The 21668-nt window shown below is 39.2% G+C and overlaps 1 protein-coding gene across 1 annotated transcript in view; it reads left to right on the top strand.

The window, feature by feature from the left end:
- chrm3a (cholinergic receptor, muscarinic 3a) overlaps positions 1 to 21668 on the top strand; it is a 114872-nt gene that overhangs the window by 25907 nt on the left and 67297 nt on the right. The window contains exon 2 of the mRNA XM_037782523.1: positions 9831 to 9936. The gene's annotated coding sequence lies outside the window, so the exon portion shown is untranslated. The remainder of the gene's footprint in view (positions 1 to 9830; positions 9937 to 21668) is intronic.

The raw sequence follows: 21668 nt of genomic DNA, 5'->3' as shown, positions 1-21668 counted from the left end.
AATGCTAACCATTAACATGAACTTCAATGAAGAGCTTATTTGTACACCAGCTGGATATCACACATTCAGAGCAGCTCATGAACAGGAATTAGGTTGTGCTTTGGTCATCTTGCAACCAGACAGAGCCGGTGCAGTTTTTTTTTTTTCTTCTTTACAATTTGTCCTCCTGCAGTTGAAGAGAGACGATTTAATCTGCTCTTTTTCTTTGTTTTGCTCAGTTTGTGGTCCCATTTGTCCTAATAGTTGCATTTATTATCACCTCATGCCTCCTCTTACGCTGCCGGCTCACATTCAGAGTAGCTCTAATTGAGTTATTGGACAGCCATCCCGGTCTCAAACGCTCCACGAGAGATAAAAGACATTTTGCATGACAACATCAAAGGGGCGCTGCCGCACCGTCGCCCTCACCCCCTTCAACCTCCACGCCCACCAAACCGTGATGAGATCAAATGAACATATAAGGTCAACGCAGCTCCGAAGGGTTAATGATGTGGAGTCCGCGCTCGGATTCTTAATTCACACTCCGGCCAGATAACTACCCTCAGCCCATTCAAGTCTCATCCTCCCACTGATGACTCATGCACTTTGCGAGCAACCTGTTTATTTAAAGCACTTTATATGAATACGTTTGACTGTAATTTGATGTGGCTTGGCTTTAGATGTGTCATTATCTGACACTGTCTGCTTCGCCAGGATCAATAGGCTGTTAATGGCGGCAGACGTGAGGTAGACGCCACATCTAAATGCAGCAGTGGCATGAAGTATCCTGTATTACAGGTACTTACTGTATATGAAATTGGAGGTAATTCACAGTGAAGTGGCTCATTCTTGAGATATTTTCACCAAGGTTCAAATTCAGTTTTCTTATCATTTCTCATATAACTCTCTATTTAATTAACTATCTAATTTCTATTTTTATAAGAGTATATAATAGCCATGCCTCTGACTTGCGGCAAGACAATTATGCAACTATATTATACCCTGACATCCTCTACATTTCTACTTCTCTACTTCCTGCCTACACCTCTGTATATATATTTTTAGTACTTTTCATCATGCATATACATACTACATCCTGTTTACATTTAGTTTTCCCATTTGAAATACTGTCATCAACTAAATTACTAATTTAAAAATGTACATGTACATTACTATTTTATATTTACTTATGTTTACATTAGGGCTGTCAATCGATTAAAATATTGAATCACGATTAATCGCATGATTGTCCGTGATTAATCGCAATTTATCGCAAATTCATATTTTTTTATCTGTTAAAAATGTAGCTTAAAGGGAGATTTGTCAAGTATTTAATACTCTTTTCCACATGCGAGTGGACAAATATGCTTGCTTTATGCAAACATATGTATATGTTTTTTATTGGAAATCAATTAACAATACAAAACAATGACATATATTGTCCTGAAACCCTCACAGGTTCTGCATTTAGCATAAAAAAAATATGCTCAAATCATAACATGGCAAACTCAAGCCCAACAGACAACAACAGCTGTCAGTGTGTCAGTGTGCTGACTTGACTATGACTTGAAGTTTGTAATGTTATTTAACCTCCTTAAGCCAGTATGACATGGTTGATACCAATGGATTCCTTAGGTTTTTCTAGTTTTATATGGGGCCAGTATCTTCTCTCCAGCTTTAAATCGGATACCGCTACAACCTAAAAAATGCAAGTTGCCTTAATGCGTTAAAGGAATTAGTGTCGTTAAAACAAATTTGCGTTTTTTGCGCGTCATTATCGCGTTGACTTTGACAGCCCTAGTTTATATTTATTTTAACTGCACTATTTTTTGCCTCAGATTATCATTTTGCTTTTACTTTCACTTATGTGATTTCCCCTTTTATACATATATATATATATATATATATATATATATATATATTATGAGCATTGTTGAAGGAACCTGAGACCAAAGATTTCCATTGCCAATGACTGCTTTGCTGGAATTGACAAATGACAAATAAAGAACCTTGAACCTTGAAGTAAAGTGGGGGGTATTTTGAGTATGCTGCTGTACCCTCAAACAGCATGTAGAGATTTATATGAAGCTTTCATTTCCGGCCCAACAAGACAGATTGTAATCCACTGATCTCGACTGAGAGAAGTCAGCTAGAAAAACATAGGGAAGTGTGTGTGTGTGTGTGTGTGTGTGTGTGTGTGTGTGTGTTTGCGTTTGCCTGCCCCCATTCAACACAGGAGATTCATACGGCAATGTGTCATTTGCACTGGTGATGACAAAAGGTTTTTATCCCGAGTGGCCATTCAGCGTAGATGTTGTATCAACCCAGCGGGTATTACAGGGTATTTCAAGAGCGCACATTTGCGCCCACAATCGGCTATCGTTTCAATGTTGGTATCACTTGCACTACATGGTCATTGTTGTCATTGTCATTACTATCATTTCGAGGTAACTTGTGGCATTTTCTTGTGTTTCCCTGACCGTTTCCTGAGCAAAACTGATTTTGTTTAAATATTTTAAATCCTGCATTTTTTACATCTCTGCCAGCCAGCAGTCTTCTTCTTCTTCATTGCTTTTTGTTGGTGCATTGCCACACGTCTTTGCCTTTTACCGCCGCCAACTGTGGAGAAGCTTGAAACTTGTGTGTCCTCATACGAACGCATGATGCAAACAAAGTGGTAACCCAGTTTAAAATGCTCTGTAGCCCTATTAGTGGACAAACACTCCACAGTGTACCTTCCAAGTTACTCCTCATAGTCATTACAAAAGTAAAAGTCTGCCAGTACAAATTCTATCTGTTTGACTTCAACTTAAAAGCTAACTCCTTCATTTTTGGGCAATATGACTTTCAGCTAAATTCACATATATAACTGAAGGATTTGTCTTAATGATTATGACGAACAGCTTCCGACAACATTAATAACTTTGATTTAGTTGCTGTCTAAAGTATATATTAAAAGATGTGTTAATTTTAGAGTGTGTTGCCGGTTCCTTTGAATTTCGGTGGTAGGGTGACCCTGGTGTTTATATTTGGATCACGGATTATGCCTTTTGAAGAGCTTGGCAACTGTCTAGTACTCGTGGCATTTCTTTGTAAGGTCACGAAGACCCGTTCTACTGTTAGTGTTGATGTCTGAAAACAAAGATTGAATGGATCTTGAATCTGTCTTAAAATTGGCTCTGACGGCGGAGATATTGTCTCTGTGTGTAACTCTTTCGAAAGATGCCTTTTAACAAATGAGGGTGAGAATGCTTTGCGTTTGGCATATTTTCAAGGCCTCTCGTGTGTCTTGTTTCTTAGAAAGATTGCATAAGAATACAGCAAATAACAGTGTTACAGATCGCTTTCAGTGAAGCAGATGCATTTTGTTCAAATGCGTAACTGACAGATCTGAATGTCACCGGTCAAAGTTGAACATTTTGCTCGGATACCTTGACAAATATAGATCTCAATTCATTGATTTTACAGAGGAAATTGCTTTATTCTGTTCTCACGTTCCACAGCTCTCTCTCTCTCTCTGTCTCATTTCCATTTTCACCCCTCATTCCTTTTCCATCCTTTACAGCCTCATGGGCTTCATAGTGGCTGCTTGTCTTCCATCTGTTTCCCAATCAATTTGGTCTCATTTCCTGCCAATTGGTCCACCTCCATGGGCTAAGGCTCATTTAACAGGAAGCATCGCATGTCGAGTTTGTCGGCTGTAGTTATGGTGATCAGGCCGTGAACCTCTCGGCGTCACAGAAGCTTGCCTGGAGTTTGGCCATTTGATTGAAGGATATAGTCCTTTACAAGGCCACTGGGGGGGCAATGTTTTAGCAGATGGCTCCCAGATTTACTCATTTAACAACGTGAACGTTTAATGAAGAAAACATTGTGCCTGTGGTCAGGTTGCTGTCAAAGTTTCTGTGGTTTATTGATGTAGCCTCATGGTTTCTGTTAGGGCGATGCACAAATGCACAATGTGTTTGATATGCAAGCTGGAAGTAATAGCTGACTGTATTCTGCATACAGTCAGTTAGTTTTAAGTGCAGAATCGCATGTTAACAGTTCGCAAACAACAAAACCATCCTCCCACTACAGCAAATATGATTCATTACTTTATTGCCACTTTCTTAAACACTGTATAATCTGTTACCATCATCATCATGCATTTGCTTAAGACTGGCACCAACTTGGCGCCTACCTAATCTCTATAAACAGTAATGTCTCACCCATATAGTATTTTATCATCACTCATATATCTCTTTCTGTTAGAGCTGCTGTCCTTAACCGAGCCCTATTCTTGAATTCATGTGGTTCTCTCAGTACAACAGAAGGCTTACAGAAATAAAACTGAAATGTGTAACTCACTGATGTGCCAGAAAGATATATATTTTTTTCTCTCATGAATTTTAAAGGGAGCTTTAGCTGGCAGGGTGGTGACTAGGGCTGGGACGATAGCCCTATCTTCCCATTCGATACAATCACGATACTTGGGTGCCCATTCAATATTTTAAGTATTGGGATTCTACAAATATTGCGATTCGATATTACAATTTATTGCGATTTTTGTAAAACCCGACGTAGTCACACGTGTATACTTCCGTTAACATCGCCAAGTTCGTTGCTAGCTCTCCCGTCAGCTCCGTTCTCTTTATACATCCATTGTCAGCTCTGGCTCGCCAGATTTGACCACGGAGATGACAGTGACGGCTGGCTTGATCGCATTTTCTGCAATACGATAACGTTTCCTGTCCATGACAGAGGTAAATGCAGCTTCAGCCGTGATGTCTAGCTCTGCTTTTCTTGTTTCCATACTTTACTGTAGGTGTAGTGTATACCACTTTGGATTTAAAATGTGAGGGTGCAAGTCGTATCTAAGTGGACCCTCCACCATTTTCTACTTTCTCGTTTCGGCTCGCTGCGGTTTGTTTTGGTTTTTGACGGATACAGAACAAATATGAAGTCATGTTACTCAGACGACAGCAATAATAGCAGTAACTTCCTTCTACCTCCGCATAGACTCAAATTACGTAAATATATTGAATCTGGCATTCAAAAAATCAATTTCAAAATTGTTAAAAAAACAAATCGTGATAAATAGGTGAATACATTTTTTTCCCACCCCTAGTGGTGACTGAGTGTTGATCAGGAGAAGGCAAAGCAGTCCTGCTGGTCAGCGAGTTGCACTTACACCTCACCACTTTACACGGGCTTCAAACGCTGAGGACAAATATGTGGACTGTTGACAGACTGGGTAAGGTTTTATTTGGGTTAAGCTGTTTCAGGCCTTTTTGATAGCCTGCAATTGAGTTTCCCGGCTGACATGCATAAACCAATTAACAGAATATCCCTGTCCACCTTTGTGGCTGGAAAGGTCTTTTAATGGAATTATTCCCCACTGAGCTGCAATGTGCTTCCTCTGCTTTACAGTAGCTCGTACATAGACTGTTTTTACATCGTTACATATTCATAAATGCAACTGGAAATATTAGAAATATGCACCAGAGAAGGCATGTATCCTAGTATAACATGATATTTAAACTATACAATACCCGTCTTAAGATCTTTTTAAAGGCATATATACCTGTAAATGTGAGAATACTGCCTTCTTTATTGCGATTCAATAAAACTCTAAATGTGGTTTTAATCACACTAGATCAGCGCGATACAGAGCCGTGCGTGGTGTCACCCTGCTTCACATGAAGTAGCCGGTCTTATCAGTGGGAGCGGATGGAGAGCATCCAAGTGAGAGGCTCAGTCTGGCTCCATGTATGTCATAAGTAAGAGGATGACCTTGGCTGAATCTCAGCTACAGTTCAACCATGAAAACACACACACATCCTTTCTGTATGTCTGTCTTTTTGACTCTCTCTCTCTCTCTCTCTCTCTCTCTCTCACACACACACACACACACACACACAAACTGCCTTGCTCCTACACATTCCTGTATGCAGTGTTGCAGCTGGAGACAATATAAACTCCTCCGCACCATCACTTCATCAAAAAAAGCCATTTGTAAGACACTCACTGAGGCACAGAGGTTCTTGCAAAGCCCTTACATGCAGGTGATTAGATACTGAGTCATTTGTAGCAGTTACCGCGTCAGATGAAGTATTCGCTTCAAGGTTAAGATGTTGCTTGGTAGTTAATATCAGAAGCAGACTCAAGTAAACATTCTTCCACTTTTGTCTAAGCATCCAGTGAAGATTGAGCCCCATTTTTATCATAACCCGACAGAACTCGCAGCTCTTAAATCAGCCCGACGCTGGGTGTTTGGGTCATATAACACAAATCCCAAAAGACATTAATCAAGGGCAGTTTTTCTGTGTAGTTGCACTCGCACGGCTGGATAAACAATCGGTGAAAGGTGATATAAATGTATTTTCGGACAATAAATTTGAAGCGCTTTGCTAGTAGATTTATATTGGACCATAGCTCGGTGAGATAAGGGGCTGCATTTAGGAGGAAGAGAGAAGTGAGACTGAGAGTGAAAGTGCCATGGGATTTGCAGTGCGTAGTCTGCACAGTCCAACCTATCATGTTTTAGTTGTTGCCACTGTCGTTTCTATCTGTACCACTGTGGCCGTGCGCTGCAATGTTGGCCTGAGGAGGCTGTCGACTCCTGTGTGCCTCCTTTAAAGGTGCAATTGAAAACATTCAGCCTAGAGACATGTCACATTCTCCCTCCCCAGTTCCATTGCATTTACTTCACAACAAGTCGTTTCCAGTCACTTACCATCAATCTCAGCCATTTATCCGCTTTTTCCATACTAACTGACGACCCAGAGATACCACGTGATACTAACGTTGTTTTAATATAAGGCTGACAAGCCTTGTTAGAAGTGGGAACCAAACGTCAGATATCTTCCAAAGAGATAAACAAAAAAAATATTTTGGACCCACCAACATTTTTTAAATGATTGATTCCCAATCTGTATTTTTTTTTTCAGGAAAAGTCATACTTTTATTCGGCACCTTTCTAAAGGCTCTGTGGATGTCAATTTTTTTTCTTAAATATCCGTCTACATAAAAATGTTATCAATAAGACCTTTAATACACAGGAAGTCTTTCACCTGGCTCCAACATGTTTTACTGTTGCATAATGCCAGCAGAGGTTTACCAGCTGTCATTCAAACAAACGGTAGCTTGCTAACATATTGTCTGTTTCGAGTTCGAGAGATAAAATGGAATATGGTGAACACATCTGACCTGACACTGAAAACAAATGCTGTTTAAACTGGGAAGATTTGAAATGACATTTTGCAAAAGTAACACAACATATCTAAATAAATAAAACGGTATGCCATTAATGTTTTCATAATAGCCTAATAACATCAGCTAGGTTAGCATAATCAGATATTTCCCACTCATTCTAAACAGCATGCACACTACAGAAACACACATACTGAGAAGTTTATATATTGATTGATTGCTTTTGTTCCCGCTCCATTGCATTAACCTTGTTAGCCTTTGTTAGAAGTAGGAACCAACTGATATCTTCCACAGAGATAAACAAAACATATCACAATCATAATATAAAATATGTTTTTTAAGGAAAAGGGATACTTTTATTCGGCACCTTTCTAAAAGCTCTGTGGATTTTTTTCTTTTTTTTAATATTCGTTTACATAAAAATGTTATAGACAATAACACTTTTAAGTACTGAAGTCCCAGTGGAAGTTAGTGCGTCTTTAGCTTCTGAACCGTGAGTATTACCCAGTGAAATGGAATATTTGAGCAATGTACAATTAGAAGAGGGATTTAAATCAAATCCTTTGCATTTGAGTGGGCTTAGAATGTAGCACCATACGGAGCTAAAGAGGACTGTGACTTCACACACACCTCCCTTGTGGCTAAAGGTTGCTGATTGATTGATTGATGGATGTCATGATATTATTGGTTGAAATTGGTTGGTACTAGCTCATGTAAGCACCCATCATTTTTTGTTATACAGGAAGAAATTTGAATTGGATTTATATATAAAGATGTTTTTATATTATTATATTGTATTATATATATTTGTTTGTATTTATTGTTAAATAGGTGCACATTATGACCGGGGATGTGATCTAAAAGGGTTAAAAAGGCATTTTTTTAATTTCATCTTAACATTAATGGTGCATCTTGATTTCATTATACACTATTTTGAAACTAGCTAGTAGTTACTAAGAACATCACGCCCAAACTTGGCAATGGGTTTGCGAATAGCTGGTGCAAAACAACTGGAATCCCCAAATTGTCACAAATTTAAACGCACACCCTGTTGAGTCGCCATAGCAGCAACCAGACAAAGACCCGCTGCCTGGGAATCGTTGCATTGTTTTTTGATGTGCCATTGTGCCTTTCAGATGCCCGGTATATGGATGGATATTCTCACATGTAACAAAACGTAACTGATTAAAAATGAGTTTCTTTTCATATTTCTCTCAGTTGCATTTTGAAAATGAGCACTTCAAGATGTTCTTCTTCAGAGCACTCCGCTTTGAGACTTAGAACCAAAGCCTATATAATTATTTGACCTTTTTATCTTTTACTTTAAAGGAGTGGCCTTCACATGTACTGTGTCTCAGATTGGTAATGAGCTATGGTACATTCACATTCGCACTCTATCTGGATAATTACCATTTCATATTATTGTGGGAAAAGACCACTCATTCATAGGGTATTTCATGCAAATTGAGACTCCGATCAAGTCGGGTTGCAGATTTAAAGTGGAAACTTGAAAATGGTAATTGTCTCATTCAGTCCTCTTTATGGCTCACTTGAGAGCCCCCCTGCAGACTCAGCTAAAACGTGGAGCAGATAGGCCAAGTGAGGTCGTCAGTATTAGGATGAAGTACTCCATCTTGTTAGAAGGCCTTTTATGCAATGCAAGAAAGAAAACGGTTGTGGATTTTTATTTAAATTAGTTTTGGTCGTTGTGCAGCCAGTGAAAATGTCAGTGTTACTAAAAAAAAGAGCATCGCCCTCGCCCTGAAATGTCATGTAACTCCCTATTAGAAGAGAAATGTTTCCCCAATTGACCTTTGAGGTGTAATTTGCAAGTGTGACACGAAAAGGCGAGCAGCGTGCTCATTTGTTTCACAATACACAAGGCTTTTGTGAATTGTTTGAATATTAGTGCCGAGCCCCTGCCTTGACCGTCCTCCCCTCTGTCACCCTTTCTCATTTACCCATCCAATCCTGCTAGGGCTTCCATTTTTAATAAATGCCTTTTCCATCTGGGAACTGCTCCATTACTCTTGATTATTTTTAATGGCAAGCTTATTTTTTTTTCTAGTGCATTCATATTTGTCTCTTAAGACTTGAAGACTGTTTTAATGAGCTCTCATAAGGTCTGCTTCCTTAGCCCCTGGCTAGATCCAGCTATGTGCAGCAGGCAACTCTACTAGACCAAGACTATATAAGGCATGAACACTTCCCTAGACATGAAGACATGCCATTCTTCCCTTTGACAGATATTATCCTGTGGGGAATGGTAGCTACACTATTCAAGTAGATCCTTGATTAAAACATATTGCATAAAGAACTATTTTAACACTGCTGCAGATGGAAAGGTAGATTACTGAGAGTAATATGAGCTATTTGGCAGTGACACACATGAAAAGATATACAAATTAGTTGCTGACAAAAGACCTTTGGCTCTACACTAAGAGGCCAGATGTGGAGAAAGAGCAGTCAAGATGGCTTAACTTGCAGTGACATGGTGTTATAGTCTTTCCTACCTGTTGAAGTATTTCAAATGTTAAAGAAGTCCGTTAGCTATAGGTGTTCCACTTCCTAATTTGGACACATCGTCTTTACAGTAACTCATCCACTCCTTTCCTCTCCTTCTCCCTCTGCCCCCTTGCTCCCTCTCTGCCTCCCAGACGCCATGATCCGGCCAGAGGAGGATAATCGCACACCCCCAGTAGACAGCATGGACACCATCGCTGAAAGGTGACCTCCAGACACCTCACCTCCCCAAAACATTTGGTGAGTTAACAGTCAGAGAATCCCTTGTATTCACAAATGACACCATCCCCCCCCCCCCGTCCCTGTTAACATTTGGCAGGATGTGCAGCTTCAAGCCATTTGCTAATGTTTGTGTTAGACGTTTTAAATGACGCCCTCGAAAACAGAACACATAATAATGTCTTTTTCTTGGATTTTATCTCCGCTGCCTTTGAAAAGAAAAAGTGAAATGTGGAATTTCTTCTTTTTTCCTTCCTGATGCTTAAAGGGACTATTTGTAACTTTCAGAATTGCTTGTTAACAGCGAGACCTGTGGCCGTGAAGTCAACGAAAGTCAGACATGAATGAGCATCGCTCAACACAGTGAGGCGACACACGTCAGCTAAAACCACAATATCACTCTATATTTCACCCGTTGGCAGTAATGTTAGCTGACCAGACGAAGGTCTCTCCATGAATCAATGCTGATCCTAGTGTTGGCTTTTCCTGCTTCAGGCTCCGGGGCTAGCAGGAAGAGAAACGTTATCGTCTCCGAGCGCGCCCGCAGGGAGACACCGGCACCCGGTCGGAGGCGATAACGTTTCTCTCTGCGGAGCCCCGTCACTTCACAAGACACGGGAAACCTCTGTTGGTCTAGAGGAGCTGCAGCATTTATCTATGCACAAAAGTCCACTGTACATTTACTAGATATTCTCAGAGCTACGAAGTCTTCTGCAGTGAGGAGTGAGCCCATAGTCGGGCTGGCTGTGCATGTTTTTAGTGCATGTTAGTGAATTGGAGCGTGCCCCACTGGCTAGCTCACGGCCGCTGCTCTACACTACTCTCATACGGCGGTTACAGCTAATAACACCATCCCGACTGACACCGTCATCATGGAAGTGTAGCCCCCACCCTCTGGTTACCCCCAGGTTAACACTGTTAGCTCTGTCAGCACTGTTGAGAGATGTGTGGAGGCAATAGATATGCTCTCAATTTCACGTTCAGCTCTTTTAAGAACTGCCAGAATTGATAACCCGTCAAGCCAGAAAAAAAAACTAATATTTATTTCTTAATTAAGGTTTTTTAATGACCAAAGTATATACTGGTATTTTATCTGAAATAGCCTTCAATGGGATCAATAAACCTTTGCGTGTGTGTTTGTGTGTGTGCGTGTGAAAAAGATACCGCATTGGGTAATAATCATTCATTGAAGACTTAAATCGTCTCCTTGCAGGTTTGTGTTTCATGATTACACGTCTAACTCTATTAAGGTAGAAATGTGCTATATAAATGCAGTCCATGTCCACACTGAGGGAGGGATCACATGGCTGTGCTTAAACAAGATATATGAAACCACTAACAGTTGTTTTCATATTGTCTCAATCTTACTGTCTTACAGAGTGCGGCTTGCAATATAATATATTTTATTTCATTGTCAACAAATCCCATTAAAAAGACGAAAAACAACAACAAAAAGCCCATCTCTCAATACTTTCTAACTACAACTCTGATGGGTATTTATAGCAGCGGGATGGCTTATGTGGGATTGACTCAAAATAGACTACAATGCACATGTTAATCAGTAGGGAACATGTCAGCCGCTGTGACAGTGTGGCTTATTATTGATGTGTTTGTAATAGTTTTTGGTCTATATAAAAGATATCTATGAGGCAGTACTTGTTAGTGGGATCAATTCATTGTTGGTTCGGTGTTTTCATGAGCTTTGTTGACAATACTGTAAGAAAAATATAGAATATCACACTTATTCTTTAAACTTATTTGTTAAATCTCATCCATGAAGCAAGTGCAGACCACTAGCCATGTGAAGGCGTCGGTGAATCGTGTTTGATCTTAATTTGGATGCACATTCCAGGCCGTTTGTTATTAGCATAAGCAAAGAGCCATATAGGGAAGCGGTCCTCAGTGACGGGTGCAAACCATCTGTAAGTTATTACCTGTGGAAACTAAATATCAGCACACACAAGACCGAAACAAAAAATAAACAAACATAATAATGATAGCCTGACAACAAGAACCCCTCCTACCACAACTTCTACTACTAATTATGTGATGTGTAATAATGTGCAACGTGATTAGGGGCCCAGAGAAATAGAGAGCTTGTGATATAATGTTGGCTGCATGAGCACAGCATATGTGTGGTTTGATTGAAACAAGTGGTTTGAGTTAAAATAAGAACCTTGTGAAATGTTGTTGAAGGCAATGTATTAGTGCCGCAGGAGGGTGGCAGGCACTTCCTCAGCAACTGAAATAGACATTTGAGCCAGAATTTGGAGAGGCTGGGATTTTGGTTGCATGTCCTGAAATGCCACTTGTGACCTGCATGCAGACATAGAGGCATCCAGGTACTGTATTTCTGGGATTATACTCTTTTGTTCCAAAAATGGTAACATTATGGCTCATGCAAAGGGCTGATTTCAACTGGGATGAGGAAAAATATGAATATTTCATATTTCCATCGTGTAGGTTATGCTTTAATTATTAATCCATGGCCTAAAAGATTTGGCTTATGAGTGGTCCTGACCACACATAAAAAGCTTTTGCATTCACTGTAGTTGCATGATTGTGTATAGTTGATCGCGATTAATCATAAATGAACCGCACATCTGTTCAAAATGTACCTTAAAGGGAGATTTGTCAAGTATTTAATACTCTCATCAACATGTAAGTGAACAAATATGCTTGCTTTATGCAAATCAGGGCCGACTCGAGCCCTTTTGGTGCCCTAAGTGAAATTCAGATTTGGACTGGAGGGGTCTTTGTAGGCTTTCTTTTCCTCCTTCTCTTTTCTCCATTTTCTTCCTTGCGCGCCTGAAGGCCTGGACCTTTTCATTATGAAGAAATAAAATGTAAAAATACTAGATATCTGCGCCTCTTGACATCTGTCCATCTAGCAATCTTACGTCCTGACCCGAACTCGGGCTGTTGTGATGCGCACGGCATGGTGCAACTCTATGGTGCGACTTGTGGGTACCCATAGAACCCATTTTCATTCACATACTGTATCATGAGGTCAGAGGTCAAGAGACACCTTTGAATCTTATCTTCACTCTAATCCTATCTTCACTCTAGCTTAAAACTGAGCCCGCTAAAACCTAAAAATCGCAAGGTGCTTTAATGCGTTATTATCGTGTTAACTTTGACAGCCCTGAGACATTGTAACAGACATATGGCTGATTTTGTGTGATAGTACTATCTACACGGTGCATCGTGCTGCAATGCTTGTTCTGTGATAAAATATTGCCTTCAGCTTCTCTGAAAACTATTAAATGAAGTAGCCTTTGGCGAGAGTGCCTCTTTATGGAAAACAGGTTTGCACTGAAGCAATGATTGATAGCGGACTTGCATTCATATGAGAGTAGAGTACCTCAGGCTAGAATCAATGCAATCTGTGTAAGTGAAACTACAAAAAAAAAACATTAAAATCAAGTAAATGTAAAAATTATAATTTGTGTTAACTGGCCAAAGGCAAGGCTCATTTGTCATGGAGGAAAATGCTCCATATGTACAGTGTAAACAGTGTTACTCCATACAGAGTTCAGTGGGTTTAGAGTGTGAGTGTGGGTACAACAGCAGGGCTGGTTCAAAGCATTCGAGCATTGGATAGAATTCAGTCAGCGTGCATTTAACTTGGCTTCTCAGAAACAGGAGACACAGACATGGTTATACAAGGGATATGGACGAGCACATTTGGGCGTGCGAGCGTAGGAAGGCACAGATAAACCATTTCTGTCACCTCATTTCTTGAAATATGATTACCTGTCTTAAATAATGTGTTTGTCCGACGCTTCTTCTATCTTATCCGTTTCAGCTATCGGTTACACTGTTAGATTTTATTGCACTTTCACAATGTCTGGTGGCAGATTGTAATCATTGATTCAAGGTTTGAAATGCTTTGAGGAATATTGTTTATCAGAAACCCACAATTGTGAAGAGATCAGTGGGGAAATCTTTTCGAAACAGGATTATATTGATATTCCAGAAACTTTAGCGCATGTTCTCCAGTCTTATTTGTTACTATAGTTTACAGTTAAAAATTACAATAATAACATTTTCTCATCATTAAAAGTTATTTTTTTTGCAAAAGTTCACTGTGAAATCACACTGCACACCAGATCTGTAAAAGCTACTCTTAATTCCTGCATGTCTTACATCTCTTTCATGTATCTCATGCAGAAATAACTTGTACAGCGATTTAAAAGAAACCCTCAAGTTGTGCAAGTGTGAGTAAACTCTTTAGTTTTTGCTCATTTCTGTAGGCTAGTCTCAGATGTTGAAAAAGTTGCAAATTAATCACAACTACATACAGAATTTTTGCATTTACTCCACTTTTTAAAGCCACAAGTCTCAGTCAGTCTCTGCAATAATCTGTCGGCTGTTTCTTGCTGGATATCCTAACCATGTCTGTCAAAACCGAACTGATGAAGTGTTTGTGAGAACAAAAGGTGAGTTATAGTGAGGGAAACCAGTCCGGTGGGACTTCATTAGGCAGCGGCGTTCTGCATTATGATACTTCAAACATTACAAAAACCTATTAAGTATTCAGCTGCAGCTCTCAGGGGCTCATACTTGCAATTACAGAATAATCCTTGACTAAGTTAGGAAATCTCTGATATAACAAGCCCATTAATATACACACACACACACGCACACACATACACACACTCTAAGTTTACTCTGCTTCACCATCCACACAGTGTTTTGATTAAACTACGGCAAGATTATGCATTTTTAAAACGCAGCAATGTTTGTTTTCAGTCTCCTTAAAAACTCTCCAGCTGTGCCAAATTAGTATTTCAGTCTTCATTAATAGTTTTTGAATTTCAGCTTCAGAGTTTGTAAGCAGTTGCTAAATATGTGTGTTTTCTAGGAAAACACTAATCATGTTTTTTTGCCCAAATCTTTTTTCAAGCTATTAAAGATTTACCAGAGTTGATAACTTTATATTTACATAACGCAGCAGCACGTTAAATACTAAATTAGATGTAGGCTAAAATTAGTAAAATGTCTTATTGTACATTTTATTTCAGCATGGTTAGCCCATGTGTTTTTTTACACTTAATCAACACTTGTTCATCATGCAAAACACACTTGAAAAAGAATTGTCTAACAGATATTTTTTATAGTGTAAGATTCTGTACTGTTTTTGCTCTGTATAATATTTTTAGCTGGACCGCAGTGGGACAGCCCTACAAACGCAAAAGTCTGTCACTGACTGACTGATGAATTTACAAGATTGGTCGGCCGAAAGTTAGAGTTTCCTCATTGGCCGTTGCTCTTTTAAAATGAAAAGACGGGAACAGTCTTTTATGCAAATGAGCTTGTCCAGCGTGATGCTTCTTGCTCACGAAACTTGGACCAAGCTGTCAAACTAGGCGATCTAGTTGAAAAAAGGAAACCAAATTGAGCAGTGGCATAGACTATTTCTCACTTAAATGTTTGTGTTTTCAGTTGTTTCAGTTGTTTTCAGAAATAGATTTTGGTGGATTGTTTAGACGGAATGACGAGCAGGCCGCCATGTGGTCATCAGGTGCATTCCTCGAGAGGGTACGTCACCGTTTGAACGGCCAGTTGAGTGGAGCAGTTCGTCCCCTAGTGTCCTCGCTGGATCTGGTGGACATGTAGCACTGGATTTAACATTGAAGACATGACCACTGACTATTTGTGTAACAATTTAGTCTCAACTTCACAGACAGAGCATACATGGTCCAGCCATTAACTCGGTTTTGACCGAGTCTAGTTAAATGTTGAGCATCTGTTTGGATCTGTTGGGACAGGAACGTTAAGACAGGGTTTGGACAGCCTCTCTGTCCCCAGCACTGAAGTTCAAATACAGTTTTTAACTAATTGCAGCACTTGTAATTTGTACTTGCAGCTGTACAATGGGTTACAATGAATGAAGGATCTGATTTGGATCCGCCAGTGATTAGCTAAGTGATCGGCTTGTGACATTTCATTCTGGTGAAGAGTAATATGTTCACTTGTTGCATAGTGTAAATTGCATACTGTATATTACAGGTTAGACATCACTTGGATTTCTACACATTTATTGCAAGGATTATTGCAATAATAATTATACTTTCTGAGTATTGAATATCGGGCAATCCATTTTTTTTACTGTCTAGAGCCTTTTTATGTGTGTGTCATATCTATTTGTTGCTGTGGGGGACAGTGCTGAACACAGGGGTGCTGAAGTGGAGCCGCTCTGTGGGTTTTGAGGTGAAGCCTCTGGGGACAGTTATGAAGAAGTCATGGGTGTTAAGGAAAGGGAAAGTACCACAGCTGCAACACTTGCAGACCCACAGCTGTGATACTGTTTCTGATGATTTTTTATTCTGGAGTCAGAGCCTAGAGGTGCTGTCATGTCAAGACTGAATGCTGTGTCATTCCCGCTAAAGTATGCAATAGATAGATCAAGTCATTTGAATTGTTTAACAATGTATAATTACAATTAGTTGTGAGTGGCTATCACACTGTTTTGTTGCGACTGGTGTTTTAAATATTTCGCAGTAATTTTTGATTATTATTTGCATTGCTATTCTCCAGTATTCTCTAGTCTTTTCTCACCCTCACTCACCCACCCACTGAGGTTTGGGAGGGGAAGATGGCACATATTATGTTGCACGTAATGAGTCTAATTTGGTTTCCTTCCATGTTGCACAACCCTTAAGCCAAGTCCCTTCCCTGCTCTCTACCAGCTCATCCATTGACTGCTTTCTCCAGAGGCACTTTTTGCTCAAATTGCTGCCTTTTTTTCTGTCAATATGTTTACTCCACAGCAATCTTTCTTTTTTGTGATTGAGTTTCCTTGCTGCAAAAAGCTTGCCCTATGCTCAGAACTAATCTTCTGCATCTTCGGTGTACATGTTATATAACTTATTATGCCTTTCAGGCACTTCTTTTTAATGTCATTATCACCTTGTTGGAACCGTAAACTCTTTACTCCTACACTATGCTGCTGTGCACTTTGTAAAAATTGATATACTGTAGGCAGTTTCAAAGTGGTTTCCTACACAAAGCCAGACTATGAAGACTTATTTCCTAACCTCTCCAACGTCTATAACTTTGATATTTCTGTCTCCTAATGCCTATGACTGCATTAGCCAAAGGAAACATACCAACTTTATCACCACACTTTTAGAAATTCAGAGCACCTTCCTAAGTGTTTTCCTATGCTCTCAGTGATGTAGACGTTCTTTTTTTATCCTTTTGTCGTTTCTGCTTGCCAGGTCTTAACTGTGAATACGGTTTTAGCTTCCATTTGCAGGTTAAGTGTTTTTCGATTTCTGTATAGGAACGTTTTAGTACATGGAAGTGAGGCACTGCTGTCCTAACAGCTTTTTCCACACCCAACACCCACTTTTATGTTGTGATTAGTAAGACATATGTGTGTGTGTGTGTGTGTGTGTGTGTTTGTGTGTGTGTGTGTGTGTTAGGGCTGTCAATCGCTTAAAATATTTAATGGCGATTAATCGCATGATTGTCCATAATTAATCCAAATGAATCATGCATTTTTTATCCATAGTTAATCGCGATTAATAGCAAATTAATCGCACATTTTTTATCTGTTCAAAATGTACGTTAAAGGGAGATTTGTCAAGTATTTAATACTCTTTTCAACATGGGAGTGTGCAACTATGTTTGCTTTATTCAAATGTATGTATATATTTATTACTGGAAATCAGTTAACAACACAAAACAATGACAAATATTGTCCAGAAATCCTCACAGGTACTGCATTTAGCATAAAAAATATGCTCAAATCATGACATGGCAAACTCAAGCCCAACAGACAACAACAGCTGTCAGTGTGTCAGTTTGCTGACTTGACTATGACTTGCCCAAAACTGCTTTTGATTATCATAAATTGGGCATGTCTGTAAAGGGGAGATCTGTGGGTACCAATAGAACCCATTTTCAGGTCAAGGGACCCCTTTGAAAATGGACATGCCAGTTTTTCCTCTCCAAAATTTAGCCAATAGTGAAAGCTGAAGAAAACTTTTTGTGAAGTACACCTAAACATGGGCAACAATACTTTACACTACTCTACTTTTAACTTTGTTTTCCTCACCTCCCTTCTTTTCCTTTCCCTCCCTGCACAAAATTCCCTTGTTTTATTATCCTTCCTACTTCAGCTGCCAGAACACACAGTCCCATACCTGTTGGAGACAGTGTCCAGATGTATCTCTCCAACTTTTCTCCTGTGGCATAAATATATTTTTATGTGGTGGCGTTCGATTCATGCAGCTCTTCAGTAAACCGGGAGACAAGTTATTCTGCGGTCGTGGAATGCATTGGTGGAAACAGCGCTGTAGTCTAACCTCTGTAAAATGTTTGCAATGTCGCAACCCGCTCTCACGAGAACGTCCAGGAAGTTGAATGTCTGCACATTGCCTTCTGTTGGCTATTATGGATTTAGCTGTTGTTTTTACAGGTTATATTCACACAACACAAAATATTTCTTGACTGGCAATAAAACTTGGAAAAAGTGTAAAAGTGTTCAAACCAAAATACCCTACCATTGGAATCTGAATAAAAACTACCTGTATTATCTAGCTTCTTTTCGAGACAACGTGATGTGATTTTAAAGTGAATTACCCATTTCATAAGCTTTATAGTCTTACTGGACCTCATGCATTCTGTTAAGTACAAGCAGGACAAATGGCAAAATACGTGTTAAGGCACAGTACTCAAATACACACAAAACAAATGTTTTAAAGCAGTACATTTAAAGGCAAGAGCATAGTATTGTCACAACACTTAATTAAATTTTATTAGCTCAAAACGACTCCATTGCACTAAAAGTGTTGTTTTATCGCTGAAAGTTATTGACTGGAACAAGGCAGCACTAACTTGTATTGCACAATGCCAAGCAGCAGCTTATTATTTGAGGGAGGGAAAAATGGCCTTTTAAGTCAATGATTTTTAGGCTTTAATTTTGTTTCTTCTCTTAATCAATTTGTAGCAGGCCTTGAGTTTAATTTGCCAATCTCTTTTCTTCTGTTTGAACAAGAATAACATTGCTGGTGTTTTGTTGTTGGATCGATTAAACTGTGAAATAAAAGTTTGCAACAAGAGAAACTAAATAGTAGTGGCCCAAGCAGTGCCGGTTGGTCGGTTGGTCCCACCACTTCGTTCCAGACTGAAATATCTCAACAACTGTTGTGGACTGCATTGCAATTTTGTACAGACATTCACAGTCTGCAATGGATGAATCCTAATGACATGACTTTTTCTCTTGCAGCACCATGATGTTGATATTTTTGATTTTGAGTGAAATGTCTCAACAATTATGAGATGGATTGCCATAAAATTTGCCATAAAAAACCCATTATCTAATATAAGATAATCATAGTTTAAGAAAGAAAATAAATAAATAATGATAAATTGTTAGGGGTCTAAGGCAATACACCCTATTATCTAGGGCACTGACATGCATAAAAACAAGCATAGGAGAGAAGCAGAAAAATGTGAACACGTAGACATATCAGGGGTCTTGCCAAAGCTTCATTTGCAACGGTTTTAGTGACATACCTGATCTTCTCCTACTTAATTAAATACAACATATCCCTAAGCCATTGTGCACATGTTGGAGGATTACAGTCTTTCCGTTTAATCAAAATTTGTCGTCTGGCCACTAGCATAGCAAAAGACAAAAGGTTCCGTTTATTGTTGTTTGAAGTAAGATTTTGTGTTAACACACCAAATAAAGCAAGGCAGGCTGATCGTTCTAAGGATTTGGAAAGCATCTTGAATATTAATTGCCGAAACTAAACAATTTAGGACAATCCCAAAATGTGAATTAGAGTGACTTCGTTCTGTTTGTAACAGTCACACACTGGGTCTATATATTTGATTTGAATTGGGATAGTTTAACTTTCGTCCAGTGCAGTTGGTGGAAAATTTTAAACTGCATAACAGTAGGTTTCATACATATGGAAGATGAATATATTCCCTGTCTGAAATGTCTAAACAGATCCCCCTCCCACATGGTCTTTAAGGGAGTTGAGACTTGTCTTATTTTCTCTCATATACTCTGTATGTCACCTGTCTTTCGCATTCTGGATGATGTGATGTCATTGTTGAGTCTAGGAGTGTGATTGGGGGCTGTGAATAAAATTGAGTGATATTTGAGGACATGAGGCTGTGAATGTGTAGGTATTTGAAAAAGTGTAACCTTGTTATATAGACTTTCTGAACAATCTGCTCAAAAGAGGCAAATAAGCCATGTATGAACATGTCTTTGAATGGGCAGACCCCATGTTTGAGCTAAGCACTGAATAAAACAACTGTCCAAGGTGGCAGCAATCAGGCATGCAAACTTGTCACCTTTTGGCGAAATTTGCTGTTTTGAATCCAAAATAGATCACCTATGTGATTCATGAAGATCAGCTAGTGGTTAGCTAGTGCGTTAGTTTTGACAGGCCCGGTCGTTGCAGTGTTAGTATTGAGAGACCTTTAGTGTTTTTACCAGCCATGGTTTGTTTTTTTCATTTGGTTAGTGAGCAAGTTTGATGAAAGACTATGGGTGTCTTTGTCTATATTATCCCAAAATAATACTTCATCTAATTAACAAATGCCAGCTTGCTAACCAATATGGTGAGCATGGTAAACATAATTTGCTAAACATCAGCATGCCATCGTTGTTATTTTGAGCATGTTACGTTGCGTACATATATACATGCATAACTTAAGTGCTAAAACAAATTGTGCTAGCCACAGATACACAAATAAGGAGGAGAGGGGCCTGCAACTTATATTTGATGGATTTATGTTTGTAGTTCCATTACACATACATCCAATGGTGCATTCAAATGAAACTCGTGAGCTTGTATTTACAACATGGGAAGTCGTGTACAAGACATGCTTTGCGTTCAAGTGGTTAAGTCGTGAGAATGCTGCTCAGAATGCTGCAAAGCAACGGCAATATTAATGTTACTGTCACCATCTAGAAGCCACAGAGGATAACAATTTAGCAAGCTAGCAAGTGGGTAACATAATGCAGGAAATGCAAAGGCATAATGACTATCGACTAATGAATATCAACATTTTCCTCAGACATATTATGAAATTACGAAGAATTACAATGTACGATTAAAATTACAATATATTAACTTATTATGCGCCGAAAAATGAACTCCATTGCCTCCGCCATTTCTGACAACGTCAACAAACACGTCACAAGTCGTGAACTCTGAGCTTTCAGAAACTTTCCACTTCAGAGTTCACGTTCATATGGAGTCATCTCGTGAACACGTTAAACTCGACCCCATTTGAAGGCACCATAAAAGACCAAATAAGAAGACCTTCAAAAGGAAAATAAGCATGTCTCAGGCAGCCATGTTTCTCATCTTTCCAAATATAGTTTTTTTCCAATGTCTCTCAAATTAATTAACAAATCCACCAGTAACCTTGAAAAGGCACATATACACTTTCTCCCTTTTGTCTTTTGACCTTCTGTCAAACTAGTTTAGTTATTTGGTTTACACAACCCCTTAGGAATTTTTCCTATTCAAAACCAATGATAGAGACCATGGCATGTGTCCTAATGGCGTGGGAATGAATCGGTAAACTGTATCTGCCGAACACTGTGTCTTAGGTCTGTTTCATTATTATGATAAATTATCACAGCTTCTTCATTTGCTGAGCAACAGACAGACGGTAAAGGATCAGAGCATCTTGGGTGCTAATTTTTTCGTTGGACAAGCCTGACAAACAGACGTACTCTCCGGTGTTTTATTCACAAAGGTTTCAAA

Source organism: Sebastes umbrosus, chromosome 10 (assembly GCF_015220745.1).
Source record: "Sebastes umbrosus isolate fSebUmb1 chromosome 10, fSebUmb1.pri, whole genome shotgun sequence".
Lineage (NCBI taxonomy): Eukaryota > Metazoa > Chordata > Actinopteri > Perciformes > Sebastidae > Sebastes > Sebastes umbrosus.
The sequence above is the reverse complement of the archived record's forward strand: the minus strand, read 5'-3'. Positions and strand labels throughout refer to the sequence as shown.